The following is a 6,424-nucleotide window of genomic DNA, read 5'->3' on the forward strand; positions in this document are numbered from 1 at the left end:
ACGTGGTGTCGTAATTCCCGACAGACAGGCAGGAGGACCTGGCGGTGTAGTAACTCCCTGACAGATGGTGTTATGAGGACCTGGCGTGGTGTAGTAATTCCTCACAGATGGTGTTATGAGGACCTGGCGTGGTGTAGTAACTCCCTGACAGATGGTGTTATGAGGACCTGGCGTGGTGTAGTAACCCCTGACAGATGGTGTTATGAGGACCTGGCGTGGTGTAGTAACTCCCCGACAGATGCAGGTGTTATGACCTGGCGTGGTGTAGTAACTCCCGACAGATGGTGTTATGAGGGACCTGGCGGTGTAGTAACTCCCTGACAGATGGTGTTATGAGGGACCTGGCGTGGTGTAGTAATTCCCTCACAGATGGTGTTATGAGGGACCTGGCGTGGTGTAGTAACTCCCTGACAGATGGTGTTATATGAGTGAGGTGTGGTCCCAGGCCTTCCTATCTTGGACGGTTTACCACATCACTGCTTGTTGTTGGGTCTTATCACTGGGTACCTGGGACCTCACTGTGTGAAGATTAACTTGGATAATACTCTGCTGTTACTGTTGAGTTGTTCTCACTGTTCACCACTGGTTCCATTCCTTTCCTAAATGAAATATTAATTTCTGGCGAGAACTTGTTGATATTCCGGTGGGGAGGAGGGTTCAGGGGAGGGAGTTGGTATGGGCCAACATAACAGTTGACCTGGCTTCTCCCAGAGGGGCGCCAGGTATGTCTTGACCCTTCGGTGGTCAAGGATAATAATAATAATAATAATAAACGGTTTATTAATAGAGTTGCAGCCGGTGGCTGAAAATATACAGGCTTACATTTGATTTAGACATAATGATATAATATGCGTTGAATACATTTACAGGGCTGTACAGTACATAAATCAGGAGTTGTTTATTATTTTAACAATAGATGGGATGGTGCTATTCTTATATCTATCGGTGCGGGCTCTTATGGACTGAATTTTTTTGTATTGGCGGACTGCGCGAGTTGGGTGGGGGGCTGCCGGTGGCAGGAGGTGGCGATGGCGAGGGTGGTGCATTAGTTGGCTGCCAAACCTTTCCAGTGCTTGGTGGTGGAGGTCACTCAGGGATGGCATTTCCAGGGTGGAGAGAGCGTTGGTGTAGCCGGAGTATTCTGCGCCGAGCATGAGTCTGCAGGCCCTTTTCTGTACCTTCTCTAGCCGACGTTGTTGGGTGGAGTTGAGAGAAGACGACCAGGCTGGTGACGCATACGTTAGTTTGGGGAGAATAAAGGCGTTGTAGATGGTCCTCAGCTCTGGCGTGGGTGTCCCAAGTGACCTAAGTGTGTGTGTACGTGCGTGCGCGCTTGTGTGTGTGCGCGTGTGTGCGCGCTTGTGTGTGTGTAATAATAATAATAATTAACGGTTTATTGAAAAAGTTCTGCAGCCCGGAGGCTGAAAATATACATTGGACATAAATGACTTATTACATACATTGGTGGTTTAACAAAAGCCTTCATTAGAGAAAGGTAAAGGAACATACAGTGAACATACAGATTAATGTAGGTGTTGAACAGCAAACACGTAGTGTAGTAACTCCCTCCCAGATGGTGTAAGGAGGGACCTGGACGTGGTGTAGTAATTCCTCACAGATGGTTAGAGGACCTCACGGTGTAGTAATTCTCACAGATGGTGTTAGGAGGACCACGTGTGTAGTAATTCCCTCACAGATGGTGTTAGGAGGACCTCACGTGGTGTGTAGTAATTCCTCACAGATGGTGTTAGAGGACCTGACGTGGTGTAGTAATTCCTCCCAGATGGTGTATGAGGGACCTGACGTGGTGTAGTAATTCCCCACAGATGGTGTGTTAGGGAGGGACCTCACGTGGTGTAGTAATTCCCTCATGATGTGTTAGGAGGACCTCACGTGGTAGTAATTCCTCACACAGATGGTGTTAGAGGGACTCTCACGTGGTGTAGTAATTCTCACAGATGGTGTTAGGAGGGACCTCACGTGGTGTAGTAATTCCCTCACAGATGGTGTTAGGAGGGACCTGACGTGGTGTAGTAATTCCCTCACAGATGGTGTTAGGAGGGACCTGACGTGGTGTGTGTGTGCGCGCGCGCGTGTGTGTGTGTTTTGTTTGTTGACTAAATATTTCACCTGATGATTTAACACCCTAACCTGACCTGACCTAACCTAATCTAATCTAATCTAACCTAACCTAACCTGACCTTACCCTTTTGAATTGGGGCCCGATCTGGATAGGTTAGTTGGGGCCTGTTAGGACTGGGTGGTGTAGACTTGAGGTTAATAGTGGTAGTTGTGGTAGTGGTATGGACTTGGAGTGGTGATAGTGGTAGTGTGGTGGTGGTGGTAGTGGTGTTAGTGGTAGTGTGGTGGTGGTGGTAATAATAATAATAATAATAATAATAATAGTAATAATAATTAACGGTTTATTGGAAGAGCATGGCATCCGGAAGGCTGAAAATATACAGTCACATAATTATTGGTGAATGGCTCACTTGATTGATAAATAATATACAAGTAACATAAGTGATACAAATATGATCTGTAATAACTAGGTGGGGAGAAGGTCAAACTACAGGGAATTTCAACAGTGACAGTGTAAAAAGGTAAGATTGACTGGGGGTGAATACACTGGTTGATTACGAACTGTTGATAATTTTTACAATGGTTGGGACTGGACTGTTCTTATAGCGATCTGTTGTGGTGGTAGTGGTGTGGTTGTGGTAGTGTGGTGGTGGTAGTAGTAGTAGTAGTAGTAGTAGTAGTAGTGTGGTTGTCTTACTTTCCACCATAGTTATTTTTACGCGCTTGGCCCACAGAAACACCCTCCCCCCCTCCCTTTACTCCCCCCCCAGCTGTCCCGGCGGGGAGTTATGAATGCATTCTTTTTCCGTCCGTTCATCCGAGGGGGGGGGTATTAATTGTGGTAGTGATTGTAGTTCTGTTAGTGATTGTGGTTAAGGGCTTTGGTGGGGGTAATAGTGGTTGTGGAAGTGGTGATAATTGTGGTGGTTATGGTGCTGGTTATTATTATTATTGTTATTATTTTTATTATTATTATTATTATTATTATTACTATTATTGTTGTTATTATTTTTATTATTATTATTATTATTTTTATTATTATTATTATTATTATTATTATAATAGTATTTCACTTGACCTCTTCTCGATCCTCCTCCTCTTCTTCCTCTTTCTCCTCCTCTTCTTCTTTCTCCTCTTCCTCCTCCCCATCTTCCTCTTCCTCCTCTCTCTCCTCTTCCTCCTCTTCCTCCTTACGTGTCTACGAAATCCCACTTCACCTCCATTGATTTCCTGAGAAGAGTGGCGAGGGAGGAGGAGGATGGGGTGGGGGTAAAGAGGAGGAGGAGAGTGGGGGTAAAGAGGAGGAGGAGGAGGGTGGGGGTAAAGAGGAGGAGGAGAGGTGGGGGGGTAAAGAGGGGAGGAGGAGGAGGGTGGGGGTAAAGAGGGAGGAGGATAGGGTGGGGGGAAAAGAGGAGGAGGAGAGGGGGGTAAAGAGGAGGAGGAGAGTGGGGGTAAAGAGGGAGGAGGGTGGGGGGTAAAAGAGGAGGAGAGAGGGGGGTAAAGAGGAGGAGGAGGAGGGTGGGGGTAAAGAGGAGGAGGAGGGTGGGGGTAAAGAGAAGTGCGTGTGTGTTGTAATGTGTGTGTGTGTATGTATTGTAATGTGTGTGTGTAATGTAATGAGTGTGTGTGTGTGTGTAACAATACCCTTGCACATCACAACACATCCCTACCCTGGTACTTACAGCCACCCACACATACGCACTCCCTATGGTGGTGCACAATAAACTAGCTGCTGTCCTCGTATACATAATGTATTCATAGTGTATAATGAATGCAGGTCATAGTGGATAATGACTGCAGGTTATAGTGTATAATGACTGCAGGTCATAGTGGATAATGAATGCAGGTCATAGTGGATAATGAATGCAGGTCATAGTGTATAATGAATGCAGGTCATAGTGGATAATGAATGCAGGTTATAGTGTATAATGACTGCAGGTCATAGTGTATAATAACTGCAGGTCATAGTGGATAATGACTGCAGGTTATAGTGTATAATGAATGCAGGTTATAGTGTATAATGAATGCAGGTCATAGTGGATAATGAATGCAGGTTATAGTGTATAATGACTGCAGGTTATAGTGTATAATGAATGCAGGTCATAGTGGATAATGAATGCAGGTCATAGTGTATAATGAATGCAGGTCATAGTGGATAATGAATGCAGGTTATAGTGTATAATGAATGCAGGTCATAGTGGATAATGAATGCAGGTTATAGTATAATGAATGCAGGTTATAGTGTGAATGCAGGTCATAGTGATAATGAATAATGATAATGACTGCAGGTTATAGTGTATAATGAATGCAGGTTCATAGTGGATAATGAATGCAGGTCATAGCATAGTGGATAATGAATGCAGGTTATAGTGTATAATGAATGCAGGTCATAGTGATAATGAATGCAGGTTATAATGAATGCAGGTTATAGTGTATAATGAATGCAGGCTGCATAATGACTGCAGGTTATAGTGTATGAATGCAGGTTATAATATGTTATAATGAATGCAGGTCATAGTGATAATGACTGCAGGTTATAGTGTATGAATGGTGTATAATGAATGCAGGTTATAGTGTATAATGAATGCAGGTTATAGTGTATAATGACTGCAGGTTATAGTGTATAATGACTGCAGGTTATAGTGTATAATGACTGCAGGTTATAGTGTATAATGACTGCAGGTCATAGTGTATAATGAATGCAGGTATAGTGTATAATGAATGCAGGTTATAATGTATAATGACTGCAGGTTATAGTGTATAATGACTGCATGTTATAGTGTATAATGAATGCAGGTCATAGTGTATAATGACTGCAGGTTATAGTGTATAATGACTGCAGGTTATAGTGTATAATGACTGCAGGTTATAGTGTATGACTGTAGGTTATAGTGTATAATGACTGCAGGTCATAGTGTATAATGAATGCAGGTCATAGTGTATAATGAATGCAGGTTATAGTGTATAATGACTGCAGGTTATAGTGTATAATGAATGCAGGTTATAGTGTATAATGACTGCAGGTTATAGTGTATAATGAATGCAGGTTATAGTGTATAATGAATGCAGGTTATAGTGTATAATGAATGCAGGTCATAGTGTATAATGAATGCAGGTTATAGTGTATAATGAATGCAGGTCATAGTGTATAATGAATGCAGGTTATAGTGTATAATGAATGCAGGTTATAGTGTATAATGAATGCAGGTTATAGTATAATGAATGCAGGTTAGTGTATAATGTGCAGGTATAGTGTATAATGAATGCAGGTTATAGTGTATAATGAATGCAGGTCATAGTGGATAATGAATGCAGGTTATAGTGTATAATGAATGCAGGTCATAGTGTATAATGAATGGTATAGTAGTGGATAATGAATGCAGGTTATAGTGTATAATGAATGCAGGTCATAGTGATAATGAATGCAGGTTATAATGAATGCAGGTTATAGTGTATAATGACTGCAGGTTATAGTGTATAATGAATGCAGGTCATAGTGGATAATGAATGCAGGTTATAGTGTATAATTAATGCAGGTTATAGTGTATAATGAATGCAGGTCATAGTGGATAATGAATGCAGGTTATAGTGTATAATGACTGCAGGTTATAGTGTATAATGAATGCAGGTCATAGTGGATAATGAATGCAGGTCATAGTGTATAATGAATGCAGGTCATAGTGGATAATGAATGCAGGTCATAGTGTATAATGAATGCAGGTTATAGTGTATAATGACTGCAGGTTATAGTGTATAATGAATGCAGGTCATAGTGGATAATGAATGCAGGTTATAGTGTATAATGAATGCAGGTTATAGTGTATAATGAATGCAGGTCATAGTGGATAATGAATGCAGGTTATAGTGTATAATGAATGCAGGTTATAGTGTATAATGAATGCAGGTCATAGTGGATAATGAATGCAGGTTATAGTGTATAATGAATGCAGGTTATAGTGTATAATGAATGCAGGTCATAGTGGATAATGAATGCAGGTCATAGTGGATAATGAATGCAGGTCATAGTGGATAATGAATGCAGGTTATAGTGTATAATGAATGCAGGTCATAGTGGATAATGAATGCAGGTCATAGTGTATAATGAATGCAGGTTATAGTGTATAATGAATGCAGGTCATAGTGGATAATGAATGCAGGTTATAGTGTATAATGAATGCAGGTCATAGTGGATAATGAATGCAGGTCATAGTGGATAATGAATGCAGGTTATAGTGTATAATGAATGCAGGTCATAGTGGATAATGAATGCAGGTCATAGTGTATAATGAATGCAGGTCATAGTGTATAATGAATGCAGGTTATAGTGTATAATGAATGCAGG

This window comes from Homarus americanus, unplaced genomic scaffold, assembly GCF_018991925.1.
Source record: "Homarus americanus isolate GMGI-L3 unplaced genomic scaffold, GMGI_Hamer_2.0 scaffold46583, whole genome shotgun sequence".
Classification (NCBI taxonomy): domain Eukaryota; kingdom Metazoa; phylum Arthropoda; class Malacostraca; order Decapoda; family Nephropidae; genus Homarus; species Homarus americanus.